The sequence below is a fragment of the Pelophylax lessonae genome (assembly GCF_965119305.1).
Source record: "Pelophylax lessonae genome assembly, chromosome: 1".
Lineage (NCBI taxonomy): Eukaryota > Metazoa > Chordata > Amphibia > Anura > Ranidae > Pelophylax > Pelophylax lessonae.
The window spans coordinates 428,338,488-428,360,808 of NC_138768.1; positions in this window are offsets into that span (position 1 = coordinate 428,338,488).

Here is a 22,321-nt window from a genome sequence, read left to right on the forward strand (position 1 = left end):
TTTGAAAGCAGCAGGTCCTATTTAAATCCTTTAGGCTTCATTCACAATGGCGATTTAGGCAGCTGGGAATATTAGCAGCAGGCATGTTCTGATTCCTGCTGCAGCTCTGAGCAGCTAGGTGCAGCCACTGGTCCTCGTGGACTCACTTGTCCCCTAAAATGGGCTCCAGATGGTCTATCCTATTGGATGCTGGAATTCCTTGAGACTTGGGTGGTGATCTTGACACAGATTCTGCATCTTTTGGCGCACCTGCATTGTAGGAGTAAATCACGGAATGTGCCCCGCTTGCCAGGGAGAGAGTTGGAGCAGTGTTAGGGAGAGGTAGCTGGTGAGGTGGAAAAGAGTAGGTTTCCCCTTACAGGGTATCTCTTCTGCCAGCTTATTGGAATTTTTTTTCTTCCACCATCAACTAGACAAACTGCAAGGACTTTGGGAATCTCAGGGAGACCCGGTAATCTGGATATCTTCTCCAAATGAGGTGCACCTCCGGCATTCTGGAGTCTGTATGCTCGAATTGCAAGTGATGAAGTTCTGTATTGAGGGACCTACTTTTCTGATAGAAAAAATGTGTAATCCACAACATACGCAGTGCCTTTTCGGTAAACTACCTTATTTCTGTGACAATTCAAATTCTATAATATAAAGCAATGTTTAAGAGTCAACGGGTGAATGTAGCAATATATAACCGCGCTAATATAAATACACAAGCTGCAGCTTTAAAGTGAGGTAAAACTCAATGTGTCATATCAATTTTTTGACATAATAATTTCATATATTTTTTTATGTACTATTATCATTTTTAGCGCAGCTTTTTTTTGTTTTTTGGTGCTTGTATGCATGCCTGACAACATCAGGGCATGCTCCTAATGACACAACGGATGGTGTCCTGGGGTATTTCTTCCCAGATCTGGACCAGGGCATCACTGAGCTCCTGAACAGACTGAGGTGCAACCTGGCGGCATAGAATGTCCCAAAGGCGTTCTATTGGATTTAGGTCAGGCGAACGTGAGGGCCATTCCTTGGTGCTGGACTGAGTACCTCTGGGTTGTCTTTAATGTGACCTTTTACTAAAGAATTTGTTTTATGATAAGAACCATTTCTCCTTTTGCACTTTTTGGGATGAGAACATCTTTTCATGTTATGATGATCTTAGGAAACAAGGGTTTCCTATGCTTTTGAGCAATGTTATCCTGTGTGCCGTTTGACTATTTTGTAAGTGATGAACCACATCTAGTGAGTGAGTTCTACCACTAGTGTGCATCCTGAATGGTGTGAAACACAGGCACTTTACCACACTGAAGATTTGCAATCACACTTCTTAACCACTTAAGCCCCGAAAGATTTTACCCCCTTCCTGACCAGGGCCTATTTTGCGATTCGGCACTGCGTGACCTTATCGGACAATTGCGCAGTCATGCGACGCTGTACCCAAACTAATTTGACGTCCTTTTTTCCCCCACAAACAGAGCTTTCTTTTGGTGGTATTTGATCACCTGTGTGATTTTTTTGATCATGCGCTATAAACAAAAAAAGAGCGACAATTTTGCAAAAATAACAATATGTTTCACTTTTTCTATATGAAATCCCCCCCCCCCCCCCAAAAATGTAAAAATCAAAATTTTTTAACATTTTAGGCCAATTTGTTTTCTGCTACATATGTTTGGTAAAAAAAATCGCAAAAGTGTATTTTGATTTGTTTGCGCAAAAGTTATTGCGTTTACTAACTAAGGGAAAGATATTTGTCATTTTTATTGTTTTTTTTTTTTTTAACGAGTAATGGCGGCGATCTGCGATTTTTTTTTGCGGGACTGCGACATTGCGGCGGACAGATCGGACCCTTAACTGACATTTTTGACACTTTTACCAGTGACATTACTACAGTAATCAGTGCTATACATATGCACTGTTACTGTAAAAATGACACTGGCAGGGAAGGGGTTAACTTTATTTGAGAGGGAGGGGTTAAGTGTGTCCCTAGGGGCATGATTCTAACTGTGATTGGATGTGGCTGTGTGTGTAACAGCAGAGATCAACGGTCCTACATAGCAGGACCATATGATCTGTGCTGTTACACAGGGGAGAATGGCAGGCGGCTTTGTTTACAATACCTGCCTGCCTTTCTCCCGATGTAACCGACGATCGCGAGTGACCGGCGGACATCGGGTCCGCCGGCAGTGGCATCTTAAGAGCATTATAGGCCCCTGGGCAATGCAGTGCACTGGGGCCCCGCCTACACAATCACCCACAAGAATAAAAATGCAAATCATTGATAAGGTGATATTTACGGGTACAGCAGTGCCAGGCTAGTGACAGCTTCCAAGTTGGGGGGGCTGGGTCCGGTGAACACAAACACACAGACGGGAGTCAGACTCGATTTTCCTGTGTGTGCCTGTTCCCGTTGAGGCGGACAGGCATTCCTGCAGTTGCGGGCTCCCCCTCCATGGCCCAAGTGGCCTGACAGCAGCGCAGGGCACTTGCCACCTGCTAAGTTTAGCGGTGGAATGCATACAGGAATCAGGACTAATGCTTGACTGGGGCTGGGTCGCTGGGCATGTGGGGCCCCCCAGGCAAGTGGGGCCCACGGGCAACTGCCCAGCGTGCCCATTCGGTAAGATGGCCCTGTCCGCCGGTCACTCACGCGGGGGGAGGTCCGTGAGCAAGCGGGAGCGCACCTCCGGCGGCGCACGCTCGCTCCCTAGAGCCTCACAGGCAAGCGACGTAGTACTACGTCGCTTTGCCTGTGAGAGGCTGACCGCCGCAGTAAATAGTCGTGCGGCGGTCGGCAAGTAGAGATGTCCCGAACTATTCGCCGGCGAACAGTTCCCAGCAAACATCGCTTGTTTGCGTTCTCCTCGGCGGGCGAACATATGCGATTTTCGGTCCGCCCCCCTATACATCATCATTGAGCAAACTTTGACCCTGTACCTCACAGTCAGTGGACACATTCCAGCCAATCAGCATACCCTCCCTCCCAGACCCTCCCACCTCCTAAAAAAAGCAAGGACAGCATCCATCTTAGATTCATTCTGAAGCTGCAGAGTTAGTCAGAGCAGGGAGAGTACTGCTGCTGCTGCTGAATTAATAGGGAAATCATTAGCTAGGCCAGTGTTCTGTGTCCACTCCTGCTGTAAGGACAGCATCCTGACAGCACCCCAAAAATCCCTTTTTAGGGCTGGTATATCAGTCCGCTTTTATTTATTTTTTTCTACATATATACAGACTGTACTGTGTGCACACCACTCATATCGGGTGGCACAGTACCTTGCAGATAAAAAAGTCATTTCATTTTTACCCTTTAATATAATTGCAGTTGCCTGCCAGTGTGTGTCAGGCCCACTGACTGAACTGTGCCCACTGCCAGTGCCCACCACTCATATAGGGTGGCACAGCACCTTGCAGATAAAAAATTCATTTAATTTTTCCTCTGTAATATAATTGCAGTTGCCTGCCAATGAGTGTCAGGTCCACAGACTGTACAGTGCCCACTGCTCACCACTCATTTAGGGTGGCACAGCACCTTGCAGATAAAAAATTAATTTCATTGTTTCTCTGTAATATAATTGCAGTTGCCTGCCAGTGAGTGTCAGGTCCACAGACCGTACTGTGCCCACTGCCCACCACTCATATAGGGTGGCACAGCACCTTGCAGATAAAAAAATAATTACATTTTTCCTCTGTAATATAATTGCAGTTGCCTGCCAGTGAGTGTCAGGCCCACAGACTGTACTGTGCCCACTGCCCACCACTCATATAGGATGGCACAGCACCTTGCAGATAACAAATTAATTTTAATTTTTTCTCTGTAATATAATTGCAGTTGCCTGCCAGTGAGTGTCAGGCCCACAGACTGCACTGTGCCCCCTGCCCACCACTCATATAGGGTGGCACAGCACCTTGCAGATAAAAAATTAATTTAATTTTACCTCTGTAATATAATTGCAGTTGCCTGCCAGTGAGTGTCAGGTCCACAGACCGTACTGTGCCCACTGCCCACCACTCATATAGGGTGGCACAGCACCTTGCAGATAAAAAAGTAATTGAATTTTTCCTCTGTAATATAATTGCAGTTGCCTGCCAGTGAGTGTCAGGCCCACAGACTGTACTGTGCCCACTGCAAATGGACTGTTTGCGGTTGTTTGCGGTGCATTAAACGGGGAGTTTGGTCTGTCAGAGTTTGGTCTATCACTGTGAAGCGGGCGTAACCCTTACACTACCTAATGGATACAACATCATACCTGATCGTATACACACACTGGATGATTTAAAGCACGTTATTCCAAACAATTTAGGAATGTTAGGTGATTTATGCCCTTTATGGATTAAAACCCGACTCTGCGTCAACTACGTAATTTTCCATGGGAGTTTTGCCATGGATCCCCCTCCGGCATGCCACAGTCCAGGTGTTAGTCCCCTTGAATCAACTTTTCCATCACTATTGTGGCCAGAAAGAGTCCCTGTGGGTTTTAAAATTCGCCTGCCTATTGAAGTCTATGGCGGTTCGCCCGGTTCGCCCGTTCGCGAACATTTGCGGAAGTTCGAATTCGCCGTTCGCCAACATAAAATTTTATGTTCGCGACATCTCTATCGGCAAGCGGTTAATGTGATTGTAAAAGATCACCTTGTAAAACAATCCATTCAGTTTAAAATTGAAATGGCAAAACATTTTTTGTATATGTAAGAAAATATAAATACAGTTTTTTCCCTTTTTTCTAAGTGATCACATTCTCTCTGTTCTCAGCTGCATAAGAGCTGGGGGAAGAGAAGCAGCAGCACACTGAGCTTGCCAGTGAAATGCTGTGCAGCAGGGGCGTGTCAGGAAAAGTCTGATCATTGGAGGAGAGTACACTGGGTTTCCAGCATAGCTAGAGAACTGATTACGGTGTGTTCTCCTGCTTAGTGTGGTCAGTTTTTAATAGAAAAGCAAGGGGACTGGAAGGAACACCAGGGATTTCACATAAAGGAAGCAATACAAAGAGAACAGAATACTTTCTCATACAAGTACATGGTAAAGCAGGCACATATCAGGAATATGAAGTGTTGGCCTAACAAACACTTTCATTTGTGGAAGATGTTTGTTTAACCTGTTTACAACCACCTGCCGCAGATGTACTGAGGCAGGCAGCCGCTCCCAGGCAAATTGCCGTACATGTACGACGCTCGCTCTCGGGAGTCTAGGGGGGCGAGCGCTCCCGCCCCTGCTCGTCAGCGGGGAAGCTGATGCGTGTGTCAGGTGTCTCCGACTGCCGCCTGACACCCGCGATCGTTCCCCGCTGAGGAGTGGTGTATTTAGGTTTTGTGCTGCCCTAGGCCTGACTAAACTTGTGTGCCCCATAATTTAAATATGAGCCACCCCTTCCTGTAAAGGCCACACCCCTTCCTGTTTATACTCCACCCTGTAATCTGTAAACCACAGACCACAACCACAGTCTATCACTGCCCATCAGTGTAACCTCATCAGTTCCCATAAGTTCAGTCTCATCAGTGCCCATCAGTGCAGCCTCATCAGTGGCCACCATTGCAGCCTATTATTGCCCATCAGTCCAACATATCAGTGCCCATCAGGGCAGCATATCAGTGCAGCCCCATCAGTAAAGCTCATCAGTGCTGCCCCGTGCCCATTGGTGCAGCCTCATCAGTGCCCATGAGTGCAGCATATCAGTGCTGCCTTATCAGTGCCAGTGCAGCCTAATTAGTACCCATCAGTGTAGTTTATCAGTACCCACCATTGCCACCTCATTAATGGACATCAGAGCAGCATATAAGTGCCCATCATTGAAGCCTATTAGCGCCCGTCAGTGCAGCATATCAGAGCATATCAGTGCCTATCAGTGCAGCATATCAGTGCTGCCTTATCAGTGCAGCCCCATCAGTGCAGCTTTAAAGTGCCACCTCATCATTGGCCATTAGTGCAGCCTTATTAGTACCCATTAGCACAGCCTTATGTCACTGGATTAGTAAGACTACTCCTTTCTTTTAAGATATTTGGACTTGTGTTTGCTGCCACTGATTGTAATTGGAATTGATTGTGATTGTAATTGTAATTGTATTTCACTTATTTGAATAATGACTAGGAAGTCCATAGTCAATATACAAATACTGTAAGTGAAATAATCAGTGGCAGCAAACACAAGTCCAAATATCTTATAAGATAAGAGTAAGTCCAAACACAAGTCCAAATATCTTATAAGATAAGAGTAAGTCCAAACACAAGTCCAAATATCTTATAAGATAAGAGTAATCTTACTAACCCAGGGACATGGGTTATGTGCGATAGCACATAAAGCATATGAGGTGAGCAGGTACAAAATATTATTGCAATCATATACAATTAAAAGTCTTAATTGTTTCTGATGCAATTCAATATGCTCGCTCAAGGATGTTTAAAGAAATTAAATTATATTATTGACATGATGCCTGCAATACTTGGGGGAGGAGGAGGGTAGGCGGAGCATTAGGCTGCAGTGCCACACTTATTAGCATTGGTGGCCGTCGGGCCAGTTGTATTAAGTGTGATCGGCAGCCTGCGGTCTGTCCGAATGTCCTCATCGGCTGGTATTATCATACTGGCAGGTAGCAGTGTGACCGCTTTATGGGGGTTCCAGACTGATTTGTCTCCTGGACCATGCCCTTCGGCCCAATTCGCCCAATAGGACTGGCACTATACAAAAAGTGTAGCGCAAGCCGGCGGGGACCCTTTTTGTGCGGGAGCCGGAGGAGGCTTTGTTTTTGTGCGGGGTGCAGCTTTTTTGCTGCCCCCCTGCAAAGTGCTGCGCTAGGCCTGGGCCTTGTTGGCCTAGGCCAAGATACAGCACTGCCGCTGAGAGAGAAGGACGGTCGGCTGTTGTAAACACAGCTGACTGCCCTTTTCCCTGGGATGATCACAGAGCTCATGTGATCCTGCTATATAGGATCACATGTCTCTATGGTCATCTCAGAAGCCACGCCCCCCCCCACAGTTAGAATCACTCCCCTAGGCTCACATTTAACCCCTTGGTCACCCACGGGGTTAACCCCTTCCCTGCCAATAGCATTATTACAGTAACAGTGCATATTTTTCGCACTGATTACTGTAGTAATGTCACTGGTATCCCCAAAAGTGTCAAAAATGTATTCAATAAAAACGTTTATGGAAAAAAAAAAAAATGTAATTCAGGGGTCCGATCTGTCCACCACAATGTCGCAGTCTGGCAAAAAATCGCAGATCGCCGCCATTACTAGTAAAAAAAACAATAAAAATGACATAAATCTTTCCCATAGTTAGTAGATGCGATAACTTTTGCGCAAACCAATCAAAATACACTTTTTTTTTTTTTACCAAAAATATGTAGCAGAAAACAATTTGGCCTAAAATGTTAAAACATTTTGATTTTTACATTTTTTTTTTTTTTTGGGAATGTCATATAGCAGAATGTGAAAAATGTTTTTTTTTTTTCAAACTTGTCGCTCTTTTTTTGTTTATAGCACAAAAAATAAAAATCGCACAGGTGATCAAATACCACCAAAATAAAATTGTGGGGAAAAAAAGGACGTAAATTTAGTTTGGGTACAGCGTTGCACGACTGCGCAATTGTCCGTTAAAGTAACGCAGTGCCGAATCGCAAAATAGGGACTGGTCAGGAAGGGGGTAAAATCTTCTGGGGCTGAAGTGGTCAAACACTATGATTTATTAGATTTAAAATAATTTCTTTTCAATATCATTCAGCTTGGGTTGAGGGGGCTTGAGGAGTGCGCAGGCATTTTTGTATGTGCTAAATCCACATAGGTCTTTAGTGGAGTGCCTATTTGCTCACCATACTCAAATACAGGCACAGACCTCTTTAACTCCCTTTTCCTGCACACCCAGGGAAGGTAAGTTCCTCATATTCTCTCTTTAAGGGGAACAGAGAGGCCACACCGGATGAGGCAAAGGTAGCTGGGCATGTGATATGTAGCCAGGTGCCAGAACCAATGTACAGGCAGCAACCTAACAGCATGCATCCTCTCCAGATAGCCCAGCTGCTGTGAGGAGCACCCCCAATTGCTACTAGAACACTCTAGTTCCAGTGGGGTGGCCCCTCTCTGTCCTCAGGCCTGGGATCCGTCCAGCTGTTCGCCTGTGTCACCAGAGCTACACTGAATTTCATTGGGAAGGATGCTGGCTATGACAATAATTACAAGTAGATATTTTTGTTCTGATCTGTTTTACTGATGTAGGGATTCTCCACTAGACATTATGTATCACCGCGCATGCCTGCATGAGATCTCGAAAATTCTTGTCTCATTGCTCATTAGTAACTCCAAACTGATGACCGGTATGGGGCCTTCAAAGCATCACCTATAGAAAATTTAAGGTATCAAAGTCTGTTGCCGTTTCACACATGCAATTTAAAGGCGTGATGTGTTAGATATATCTTCCAACCTCACTTTTTTTATTTTACCAAAAAAATTGGAGAATGGTTTGAATTTGCAAAATGCCCCTGATGAAGTCACGTATGACGAAACGTGCTGGGAAGAGCCGGAACACACGCCACTGCGCATGTGCGAATTAGCTGCAGCCATCTTGGTTTTGGGCAAACAGTCCACCCATGTGATGTGAGTTATTTGTACACCACCTACCCATTGTTAGTGCATTTACCTTATTAAACATTGTCTACCTTACTGGTTTACACTATGAAGAGTGTTTTTTCTTTCTTTTATGATACCTTTCCTATAATGAGCTTTGTGGCATATTGATCTGTGGGACATGTCGTGGTGTATCTGCCTGGCAAGGAGTTTGAAGGAAGTTGGAGATTCTGTGGATTACAAAACAAGTGTTGTTTTGCCTTCATTGAGGGTCATTTGATTCTGGTAAGCACCCACCATTTTACACACTATGGTGGTTTGTTGTCCTACTGCTGAGAAGCTCTGAGGCTGTCAGGATTTATATCTGCTTTCCTGCTTATAGAGAAGATTTCTTAACCTACTTTCTGGCTCTTCATTGGGACTTTTTGATTCATCATCTCTATACACTTATATGTTTGTTTGTTTTTTAATCATAGTTTTTATTGATAATTTCCAAATATAAAGAAGTAACAACAGACATCATATAGGCCCCGTTCACACTGGGGCGATCCGACTTCCCGGGGCGACCTCCAACCTCCTTCATAACATTGAAGTCTATGACGGTTGCTCCGGGTCACCCCAAAGAAGCTCCGGACCCTTTTTCTAAGTCGGAGCGACTTGTGTCGCTCCTATTAGAACGGGTCCGCAGCTTCCCTATGGAAGGCGACCTACAGCGACCTGTGAGGTGACCAGGTCGCCTCACAGGTCGCCCCAGTGTGAACGGGGACATAGTAGTGCATGTTCACATACAATATCCAGCGCAAAAATCAAATCAAACAGTAATAGAAAGGGGAAAAAAAAGGCAATACGGGGAGGGGGAAAAGGAGAAACATTCAACAGAAGTGATAAAAAAACATTCACCATAATAATTCCCTGCCAGTTAGTATAGCATAAGTGAAAGTTTGTGGGAACAAACTGTGCTAGGGTGGAGACCAACAACCCCACCGTCGCTTTCCTACTAACAACAGAAGAACTAGAGCTAATAATGATGTAGAAACCATAGTAAACACAGAGCGTATGTCTTCTGAATAGGAAATGACATCTATAAAATACAAAAAGCAGGATTACAATAAGAGACCATTAGAGGCCTTAGGGCAGTGGTTCTTAACCTGGGTTCTATCGAACCCCAAGGGTTCGGTGAGTCAGTCTCGCGGGTTCGGCGGAGGTCAAGACACACACCCGACTCATATGATTCGTGATGACATGCCCCGCTCATCCCCCCGAGAGGGAAATGTGAGCAGCTGAGCAGAGGGAGCCGAGTGAATGTTCCTGGAGGTAAGCTCAGGTAGCTGTACATGGTGGATTAGTTTACAAGCACCTCTATGCTAAGTCTGCTGCTTAGCATAGAGGTGCTGTTAGCTGACAAATGGAAATTAATGTCCTTTTCATTAATGTCCTTTTCATTTAGCTCAATAAAGCATTGTGAATGCCCCCTAGTGTGTGCCCTCCTGATACCCCATTGTATGCCCCCCAATACCTCCCCCCCCCAGTGTGTGCCCTCCTGACACCCCATGGTATGCCCTTCCAACCCGCCCCCCCCCCCCCCAGTGTGTGCCCTCCTGACACCCCATGGTATGCCCTCCCAACCACTGATGTGTGCCCTCCTGACACCCAGTGTGTGGCCTCCTGACTGATTTGCAGTAAATATTCATTATTATGTTTTTGTGTGAAAATCATCTTTTAATGGTTTTGTTCTTTGTTCTTAATGGTTTTGTTCTTTAATGGTTTTGTTCATTTTGTGCACCTATGTATAATAAATATATACCTAAATACATACCTATGTTTTGAATTTGAAAAAATCATATTTTATTTTTCCAATTAAGAAGGGTTCGGTGAATGCGCATATGAAACTGGTGGGGTTCAGTACCTCCAACAAGGTTAAGAACCACTGCCTTAGGGTGTTTCAGCCACGGTTTCCAGAATTGTAGGAAAGAGGAGAATTTAAGATGTAGGAGTTTTTCATGTTGACATTGCACATTTACTCATGGTATTACTTCCTCAAAGGTGGGAGGCGAGGTGGATTTCCAATGGCTTGTGATAACTGTTCTAGCTATGTACAGAATGTGAGCTATTACTATTCTGTGTGGATTAGAATAGATATTGATGCCAATGTTTAGTAGAGCAAGTTCCGGGGAAAGAATAGTTTTATTCCCTGTAACCTCTTTAATTAGGATGGCTGGATGTGTACACATTTCCACAATATATAGTATAAAGTTCTTCTGTGTGCACAGCCTTCAGCATAGATTAGAGGTAGCCGGAAACATTTTTGACATTCTATGAGTCAGATACCATTTGTGATATGTTTTTTGAAAAACATCCCAGTGGTCAATACAGGCAGTGGCGCACTTATATGTTTGTACATGTATTGCCACATTTTTTGTATTATATAAGCTGTTTATTATCTGTAGAGCTGGCCATTAACTATACGAAAAATTTAGACAACAGCAGTTTCGAAAAACGAAAGAATTTTCGGTAGGGCTAAAGATACTACCATCATGTAGCGACCAAATTTTGAAAGATAAATGTTCAATGGACCTAAATTAACCGGTTTATCATTCAATTTGATCACATTAAAAGGAAATTAAAAAATGAAATTGAGCTCTTGACGTCCCTTCTGTGTATGCCCGCTTGGTGTACTGTACATTTATTGTAGACAGATCCTTCTGTCCCTCTTCGTTATTGTTATCTTCACCTCTTTATCATCCCTGTAGCTTTCAATCCAGTGTCAATCATGTGGATGGAAGGACCATTGCCAAAGCAATGCTTGGTATTTATTTAACTTCCAGGGTAAAGCCACTAACCTTTCAAATTTCGTTCATTCAATAAAAATATTTCAAAATTTTCAATCGCATTTTCGGGGTTTAAATGCTGAAACCGATTACCGTTCATCATCCACTAACTATTAGAAAATTGGCCGAAAGTTCAAAACAATTGAATTTAGTCTGATTTTTTGTATAGTGTATGGCCAGCATAAGAAGCACTAAATGTGATTTTTTTTTTTTTTTTTTATAGTGCTGCAATGTTGGTTTCCAATGATTTGCATTTGTGTTGCCTAGAATTTACTTTAGTATATCTTTTACTGCAGTTTTGCACTTCTAAAACCATTACACTAATAACTGTGTGACATACAAAATTGGAACTACCATTCATTTATTCTCCATGGTGTCAGCTTTCAGAAAATACTGTATATAATGTTTTGGGGTTAATTTTGATCAGATCAGCCAAAAGAAAGGAAATAAAAAGGAACGAATAAACCAATTAGAATTTGTCATGATTACAGTGAACTTGAATCAAGTTGCTTTCTATGGCTTACTGCACTATGAATAATTGTTTGTCCTTCTCATTTGATTATCCAGCAGCTGCAATGTTTTTCTGCCATAGCATTGCATTGTTTGTCGATGCTTAAGAAATGCAAAAAAACAGAAACTACTATTATTTGCTCTTAAACAGCTCTAAACATGTTGGCAACTTAATAATAACATAACACTAAAGATCTTTCCTATCTTCCCCATGCATTCTGAGGAAATGTATGCAAATGCAGAATAAACCTGATCACCATTACACAGCAGTTTTCCCTGACACTCTGATGTCATTACCAGTGTCTTATTACTCTCTAAAAGGAAGTCTTAGGTTACATTTGCATGGGTGTCTACATTTCAGAGTTTATCTGGGTTTAGAAGACTTTTCTAAACACAGCTAGACTCATACAATACAGTAATCTGTAATTGAGTTGCAGACAGTTTGGCTGCGTTTAGGAAAAGAAGGAAAGTGCTATGTCCAGGGTCGCCTATCAGAAGCTACACTATATTACCAAAAGTATTGGGATGCCTGCCTTTACACGTACATTAACTTTAACGGCATCCCAGTCTTAGTCCATAGGGTTCAATATTGAGTTGGCCCACCCTTTGCAGCTATGACAGCTTCAACTCTTCTGGGAAGGCTGTACATAAGGTTTAGCAGTGTGTCTATGACTATTCTTCCAGGAGCGAATTTGTGAGGTCAGGCACTGATGTTGGACAAGAAGGCCTGGCTCGCAGTCTCCGCTCTAAATTACCCTAACGGTGTTGTATCAGGTTGAGGCCAGTCAAGTTCATCCACCCCAAACTTGCTCATGCATGTCTTTATGGATCTTGCTTTGTGCACTGGTCCAAATAATTTGGTGGAGGATGGAATATGGAGTGGTGTTGTTTTTCAGGGGCTGTGCTTGGCCCCTTAGTTCCAATGAAGGGAACTCCTAAGGCGTCAGCATACCAATAAATCTTGGACAATTTCATGCTCCCAACTTTGTGGGAACAGTTTGAGGATGGCCCTTCCTGTTTCAGCATGACTGCACACAAGTGCACAAAGCAAGGTCCATAAAGACATGGATGAGCGAGTTTGGGGTGGAGGAACTTGATGGCCTGCACAGAGTCCTGACCTCAACCCGATAGATCACCTTTGGGATGAATTAGAGTGCAGACTGCGAGCTAGGGCTTCTCGTCCACATCAGTGCCTGACCTCACAAATGCGCTTCTGGAAGAATGGTCAAACATTCCCATAGACACACTCCTAAAACTTGTGGACTGCCTTCCCAGAAAAGTTGAAGCTGTTATAGCTGCAAAGGGTGGGCCAACTCAACATTGAACCCTACAGCCTAAGACTGGGATGCCATTAAAGTTCATGTGCATGTAAAGGTAGATGTCCCAATACCTTTGGCAATATAGTGTATCTGTGTTTAGCTGCAGATAGCTGTGATGTGTTTAGCAGCAGATACTGAGGCCTTTCCCCTTTTCTTCCTGCAATTTTGGTATGCCTTCTCATATTGGTATTCATTCTTTGCAGGCGTTGTCTAATAATAATTAGTAAGCTTCTAAAAATGATCAGGATAGGTTCTGATTTTCTCATACAACAGGACAAAATATCCCCTTATTAGATGCAGAGATATTAGGGCAGAGTTTCTCAACGTAGGGTTCCGCAAGTCCCCAGGGGTTCCACCATAATTCACGATTGTTGCGGATGTATATCCGCCCAAAGGTGAATTCAATGTGCACTGGCAGTGAATACTGTCAGGGTGCATTGATACCAGATGCATCCCTTGTTGTTCTGGCTGCTGTGACAACACTGCAGAGCATGGAACGGGACAAGAGGAGAGTATGCAGCATGTCTCCCTCCCTCATGAGGGCCTATTGATTTCAGCTGGCGTGGAATGTTGTAGCAAGGTGAGCTGTGCACAGCATACCTGTACTCCTACTAATGTTAACTGTACAACATTGATCCCTGCCGGCTCTGCTCTCCTGTCCATCCTAGAAACAGACACGTACCAGCAGCAGCAGCCTGAGCATCTATGCATGTAGAGGAAATCACACAGTACTACAGACCCTCTATGCCCTGACCTGGTGACTCCTCTGTGCCCTGACCTGGTGACTCCCCTGTGCACTGACCTGGTGACTCCCCTGTGCCCTGACCTGGTGACCCCCTCTGTCTTGACCTGATGACTTCTCTGTGCCCTGAACTGGTGACCCCCCTATGCCCTGACCTGGTGACCCCCCCCTGCCCTGACCTGGTGACTCCCCTGTGCCCTGACCTGGTGACCCCCTCTGTCTTGACCTGATGACTTCTCTGTGCCCTGACCTGGTGACCCCCTATGCCCTGACCTGGTGACTCCCCTGTGCCCTGACCTGGTGACCACCTCTGTCTTGACCTGATGACTCTCCTGTTCCCTGATTTGGTGACTCCCCTATGCCCTGACCTGGTGACTCCACTGTGCCCTGACTTGGTGGCCCTCCTGTGCCCTGACCTGGTAACTCCCCTGTGCCCTGACCTGGTGACTCCCTTGTGCCCTGATCTGGTGACTCCCCTGTGCCCTGACCTGTTGACCCCCTCTGCCTTGACCTGGTGACTTCCCTATGCCCCAACCTGGTGACCCCCTTGTGCCCTGTTCTGATGACTTTCATGTGCCCTGACCTGGTGAACACCCTGTGTCCTGACCTGTTGACCCCGCTGTGCTCTGCTGTGGTGCCCCCCTGTATTTTTTAACTTCAGTTGGTGATGAAATTTGTGTGTGCTTTTCTCAAGCTTGACCCAGAAATCAGCATCTGTGCAGAAAAAAGCCAGCCCAAAATTTTACATTAAGGAAGTAAGTTTCAATATTTATTCTATTATGTATTGCTATTTCTAATATAAAAAAAATCTTGTTATATCAACAGTTCGCTGATGTACCATGAGCTGTAGATCTGAATATTATGTTAGAAGATGTACCCATCTTCGCTTCATTTGCATCTCTGCCTCAATCTTCTTCTCCTCTTAAGCAGACACACAATGGTATTTTTGCTAAAAAAAAATACCCAAAAAGTTGAAAAGAAGGTGCTTGGGGTATTACATCCCCCCAAGAACAGGTTATTGTAAAAAAAAAAAAAAAAAAAACACCTGAAAAGGTTGATGCACAAAAACACAGCTAAACCCGAATAATCACATTTACAAACCACAACTTTCTGCAGGAAATATTTCAAGTGAGGATTTTTGGCCTTTAGCTGCTCTCAAACGCAAACTTCCGTGTGAATGTTTCTTAAAAGTTAAACTTAAGGCAAAGCTTTATTTTTTAAAAGAGTGTGGGAAGGTATAAGCCATGTAAGGCTTATTTTTGCCATCTGGGTCCCTTTGGGGCGATTTCCCCTTACTTCCTGTCCCTTAGCCAAAACAGGAAGTGATAGGAAATCCATCTAAAGTGAGGAAATCCCTGGCATCAGAACTAGTGTTCGTATTGGAATATTTCCCCTTTATTCCTGTTTCTGGGGACAGCACAAAATTTGGGATTTCCATTTACTTTCACTTTTGATGGTAATAGTAATCATGACAAAAAGAGAGGGTAAATCTCTCTAAGAAGGGCAAAGACAGCAATAAAAACTTGACAGGTGTTCTAACCCCTCCTCTTTCTATTCAAAGCCAACCCCCCCCCCCCCCCCTTAAAAAAACAGATAATTGTATCATACTTATCGTAATTTTCCTTTCCTGGTGTCTATCCATGGCAGCATACCAGAGATAGAGCTCTGCCTCTACTCCTCCCTCAGGACTAGTGGATAGCATAAAAGAAAGGCCTAGCCCCCTGTCCCATCATTCTCTGTCATATAGAATACCTGGGGTGGAAGCGTATGCTGCCATGGATAGGCACCAGGAAAGGAAAATTACGATAAGTATGATACAATTTTCAATTTTCCTGGTGCCTCCATGGCAGCATACCAGAAATAAATAACTAGCTTTAAATGGGTGGGTAGTGCTGAATATGTGACCTTTAATTGGACAACTAAATAGCCGACTGAATAGTTCTTATAAACTCAACGGTTGTGAGGGACCCTGGATACATAGGATAATGCTTGCAGAACGTGTGGCGTGATGACCAAGAGGCGGCCCTGCTAACCGTCTCCAAGGAAACATTGGCCCTTGCCGCCCAGGAGGCTGAAAATGCTCTGGTTGAATGAGCTCTCACCTGGAAAGGTGGAGTTAGCCCTCTGACTTTATAGGTTTTCTGGATAAGTTTGAATACATGAAGATAGAGTTCTTCTGGTGGCCGCTTTGCCCCTGTTCTTCCCGAAGGGGATGATAAACAGTCTTTCTGAAATTCTAAACTACTTTGTTAACTCTAAGTAAGCCCGAAGAACTCTAAAGATGTCTAGGTCTGAATCCGGGTCCTGGAAGACTGGTAGAGCCCAAGGTTCTAGAAGATGGCTAGAAGATGAGACCTTAGGCATGAAATCTCGCAGAGGGCAAAGTTCCACTCTGTCCGGAAAGAAGGTGATATGATTCTCACCTATTCCTAGGGCATGTAGCTCGGAGACTCGTCTGCCAGAGGTGATGGCTAAGAGGAAAGCGGTCTGTAGCGACAAATTCCAGATAGAAGCGTGCTCCACTGGGATAAAGGGGGAGTGGGATAGGACACCCAGAACTAAGGATAGATCAAACTGCAGAAAAGGGCGCCTAGCAGGACGGATCTTTAATACTCATCTTAGGAAGGTATCCACCAACAGATCTTCTGCCTATCTTTTGTTGGTTGCAGCCGAGATTGCTGCCACTTGCACCTTAAGAGAGCTTAAACTTAATCCTAAATCTCATCCTGTTGGAAAGGAAGGCCAAAAATTGAGAGGTAGAAGGATGAAAAGGGTTGAAATTCTGCCCTGTAGCAAACGCTAGGAACTTGTTCAAGATCTTAGAATAAACTGTGTTAGTGGTGGGTTTTCTGGCTCTCAAAAGCATAGAAATGACTCCAGGGGTACAGCCTAAGGACTCAAACCTTCGCCTCTCAATTTGCAAACCCGAAGATCCAACTTCTGAGGATTCGGGTGGCATAGTTCCTGATAGGATAGCAGGTTGGGAAAAGGAGGAATTCTGATAGGGGGTTCCACACTGAGACGTATGGCTAGAAGGAACCCAGGCCTCTTTGGCCAGAACGGAAGAGTTGCCAGAATCTGCACTGACTCTCTGAGGAGCCTTCAAAGAAACCTCACAATCATAGGGCGAGGAGGAAAGGCATATGCCGTGGGGAAATTCCAGGGCCATGTCAGGGCATCCACTGCTTCCGCCTGAGGGTAGGGAAGTGAGAGAAGAATGTGGGGAGTTTTGAGTTCTCTGGAGTGGCAAACATATCCACCTGAGGAGGATACCAGAGGTTGGCGTTTTGGACAAAGACGTGGGGATGTAGAATCCACTCGTTGTTGTCTGTGAACCTTCTGGATAGTGAGTCTGCTACCTTGTTCAGATGACCCGGGAGGTAAACTGCCCTGAGATCCAGCAGGTTCCTCTCTGCCCATGGCATTATGGGTTTGACCTCCTGGAGAAGGGTCCTGCTGCGGGTTCCCCCTTGTTTCTGCAGGTATGCCACTGCTGCACTGTTGTCTAGCCTGAGGAAAACTCTCTGGCCCTGGAGGAGGGGCGTCAAGGATGTCAGCGCAAGGAAGGCCACTCTTAAATCCAGAACATTGGATACTACTTCCCTGATGGAGTGAGACCATTTTCCTTGCAGTTTGACATCTCTGCAATGGGCGCCCCATCCTTATCTGCTTGCATCTGATGTAACAATGGTCCAATTGAATGAGCCTAGGAGATGGGGGTTGGTGATGTTTTCCCTCTTCGTCCACCAGTGTAGACTTCTGCCCATTAAGTTTGTCACTCGGATTCTCTGGGAAAGGCGTTGTCTTCTCCATTGAGCCAGAAAATCGGTTTGGAAGAATCTCAGGTGCCAGTGGGCCCACGGAACCATGGGAATGCATGAAGACATCATGCCCATCAGGCTCAGGAACTGGGAGGCCATCAGATGAATACTCTAAATGACAGTGAACATCCTCTAAATTATCATATCCGACTTCTGGTGAGTAATGACACTGTCCCCAGATGGGTATTGAACATGGCCCCTAGATAAATCATCTGTTGCGTCGGGGATTGGTGGCTCTTTTGGAGATTTATGAGCCAACCAAACTCCTGTAGGGACTGGAGAAGTACCTCCCTGTTGGATCTGAGTTGATCTGGATTGTTTGCTAAGAGGAGGATGTTGTCTAGGTAATGAAAAACTCTCAGACCCCTCTCCCGGAGGTGGGCGAGAACATCTATTAAAATTTTGGTGAACACTCGAGGAGATGTGCAGAGTTCGAATGGAAGGGCTTTGAATTTTAGATGTGTGCTGCCTACCATGAACCTCAAAAATCTTTGGAAAGATGGGCGGATTGGGATATGCAGGTACACGTCCTGAAGATCGAGCGTTATTATCAACAAATCTCCTGGTTGGATAACCAGGATAATTGTTTGCAAGGACTCCATCTTGAAACTCTCAAGCTTTATAAATCGATTAAGCCTCTTGAGGTCTATTACCGGCCTCCAGCCGCCTGTCTTTTTTCAGACTAGAAAAAGTGGGGAATAGAAGCCTGTGTAACGTTCTGCCAATGGGACTGGTATGATTGCTCCCTGTAGTTGAAGATCTATCAGAAACTGAATCAATGCCGAAGCTTTTGATGGGGAGGCTGGAATCCTTGTCTCCTGAAAAGAAGTCTGAGGGGTGGGGATGAGAGAATTCCCACCGGTGACTTAGTTGGATTGTTGAGAGAACCCAAGGATCTTGGCAATGGGCAGCCCAAACTGGAAAGAAAGGTTGCAGTCTGGCTCGGACCGGAAGAGATTTAGGTCTTCTGACATCAAAAGAGCTTTGATGTCTCTTGGGGGGTGGTAAGAGCCTTGGCTTTGCAGGAGTTCAGGAAAGAGGCCTGGGTGCCTCTCCAGGGTCTTCTGTTATCCCTGTGCTGTTTGGACTGCCTGTAATCCCTGGAACCTAAAGGATGGAATTTTGAGGAATAAATTCTAGACCTTCTGACTCTTCTGTCTTAGGGGAGTAGCCCAGACTTGCCCCCAGTCACTCTGGAAATTGCCTAAGCTTCTCCCCAAAGAGGGCCTTACCATCAAAAGGTATCTTACACCAATTCTGCTTGGATGCCAGATCAGCAGTCCAAGGTTTCAACCAGAGGGCTCTTTTGGCCATCACTGCATGAAGCATTGATCTCGCAGAATAGTGGATAGAATCAATTGCGGCTTCTCCAACAAAGTCTGCTGATAGCTTAAGCTCTTCTAACGCCTTAATGATGCCCTGGCACCGGGCTGTTTTAACATTTATTTCCATGCTCTGATGGCATTAGAGACAGACGTGAGGGCAATAGCCGGCTTACAGGCAGCGCCGGAAGCCAAGTAACTCTTCTTCAGATCTAGATCGACCCGCCGATCCAAGGGATCCTTAAAGGAAGCTGAATGTTCCATGGGAAGGGTGACATTCTTGGCACGGCGTACGACTGCTGCGTCTACCACCGGCATGGAACTTAGTGACTGAGACTCAAACTCGGCCAGAGGGTAGCGCTTATTAAGGTGGCCTAAGGTGAACTTCCTATCTGTCTTCTTCCATTCCTCTTCAATTATCTCTTTTATCTCGCCCATTAGTGGAAAGAATTTTTGGTTTCCTGTTCAGAAAGGCAAAATATGTTTTGGATCTCCCAAGCAATTGCCGCCTTGACTACCTGAATGAAGGGTTGGACTAAGGCATAACTAAACCCTGAAGGGTCCGATTCCTCCGAGGACTCATCTGAGAGGTGCTCCGAAGATGCTTCTCTGTTTGGTGGAGCCGTAGGACAAGGAATATTGAGGCTTGAGGGGCCTGAAGTGTTGGGGTCCCTGTCTGGCACCTGAGCTGTAGGAGGGGCTGTCTGTGCCAAGAACCAGAGCTGCCAAATCCGAGAGGGAATCCTTGAGCAGATCCACCACTTGCTGATTTTTCATCTCGCGGTTGGACGTGTAGTCTCTGAAGCAGTCCTTGCAAACCAATTTTTCTGGTGAAGGAACCGTGCCACAAGCCCAACATTTATTCTTAGAAGAGTGGAAAGGTGGAGAAGGGGAACGATGGTGTCTTAATCTAGATCTCTCTGAGGATCTATAGTGAGATGAGTGGGATCTGCGATCCAGACTGTCATAGTCGTGATGTCTCGAAGATTTTCCTGATCTTTTGGAGTGAGCAGGGCTGGAACAAAGGAAGTCTGTCAGTCCATGTAGGCACTCTTTTTTTGCAAAATACTCACGAGAGGTGGTCCTATACCTATTGCAAGGGTCTTGGTTGCAGGACGAATGGCTCATTGCAGGGTGTTCCAAAAAAAGAACAGAGAGCCAAGATTAGCGAAAATAAATAAAAAATAAAAAGAAAGGAAGCGTTGGCTCCACCCACTACACACTACCTTATGGCCCTCCTTACCCCTATGATTATCCTGATTAACCCCCCCCCCCCCCTCTTTTCCTCTCTTTCTTTTCTTTTTCTCTCTTTCTTTTATATATATATATATATATATATATATATATATATATATAGTACAGACCAAAAGTTTGGACCCACCTTCTCATTCAAAGAGTTTTCTTTATTTTCATGACTATGAAAATTGTAGATTCACACTGAAGGCATCAAAACTAGAATTAACACATGTGGAATTATATACATAACAAAAAAAGTGTGAAACTACTGAAAATATGTCATATTCTAGGTTCTTCAAAGTAGCCACCTTTTGCTTTGATTACTGCTTTGCACACTCTTGGCATTCTCTTGATGAACTTCAAGAGGTAGTCACCTGAAATGGTCTTCCAACAGTCTTGAAGGAGTTCCCAGAGATGCTTAGCACTTGTTGGCCCTTTTGCCTTCACTCTGCGGTCCAGCTCACCCCAAACCATCTCGATTGGGTTCAGGTCCGGTGACTGTGGAGGTCAGGTCATCTGGCGCAGCACCCCATCACTCTCCTTCTTGGTCAAATAGCCCTTACACAGCCTGGAGGTGTGTTTGGGGTCATTGTCTTGTTGAAAAATAAATGATGGTCCAACTAAACGCAAACCGGATGGAATAGCATGCCGCTGCAAGATGCTGTGGTAGCGATGCTGGTTCAGTATGCCTTCAATTTTGAATAAATACCCAACAGTGTCACCAGCAAAGCACCCCCACACCATCACACCTCCTCCTCCATGCTTCACGTGGGAACCAGGCATGTAGAGTCCATCCGTTCACCTTTCCTGCGTCGCACAAAGACACGGTGGCTGGAACCAAAGATCTCATATTTGGACTCATCAAACCAAAGCACAGATTTCCACTGGTCTAATGTCCATTCCTTGTGTTCTTTAGCCCAAGCAAGTCTCTTCTGCCACTTGTTTTCCTGTACTTAGCTGCTTTTTTCTTGCTATAATACAAACTCTAACTAGGGCCGTCTTTATTCTTGACTGGACCCTGGGCAAAAATGTTCTTGGGCCCTCTTGAATCCACTTATCAACTATTTGGGGGCTCAAGGGGCAGCTGCTTTGGGCCCCACAACAATGACTAGACCCGGGGCAGCTGCCCCCTTTGCCCTGTGTTAAAGACAGCCCTGATTCTAACAGTCTATTCAGTAGGACTATCAGCTGTGTATCTACCTGACTTCTGCACAACACAACTGATGGTCCCAACCCCATTTATAAGGCAAGAAATCACACTTATTAAACCTGACAGGGCACACCTGTGAAGTGAAAACCATTTCAGGTGACTACCTCTTGAAGTGTGACTCTACAATTTTCATAGTCATGAAAATAAAGAAAACTCTTTGAATGAGAAGGTGGGTCCAAACTTTTGGTCTGTACTCTATATATATATATATATATATATATAGAAAGATTATCTTCAGTACTAATCCCTCTTCTCTAATCATTCTAAGTTGTCAGAAAAGGAGGGAGAAAAGAAAGAAAAAGAAGAAAAGGAAGAAAAAAGATTGGAAGAAAGACATCTCTTCTTATCAAGGGCTTAAAAGGAGGGCAGAGGAAGCAGGGAACAGCTAACCTCGGAGGGAGCAGAGGAAGGAATGGGCCTTTTAGAAGTATGAGGGAAAAAAATGTAAATCCCTCCCCCTCAATTCTTGGAAACGTAGGGCAAAATGCTGACTGTTTCCCTTATCCAAAATGGCCGCTCTGGTATCAGGTGAGCCGTGCATGCGCACACGCTCTCCTCGAGACTACTCTCACTCCCCGCCTCCGAGCGCCGCCACGCTGGTGACGTCACTCAGAGGGCGACAAAGAGGAGAGAAGGGTGGTCGAAGGCTGGTAAGACCTTCGGAACGAAGGAGATGAGCAGGGCTCTGAATTTTTTTAAAAAGTAGGCGGGAAAAAAAGGAAGCAGACTAAGGCACAACGGGGAAGGAAGGCAAAGAGAGAAAAAAAAAAGCAAGGGAAAAAAAACGGCATA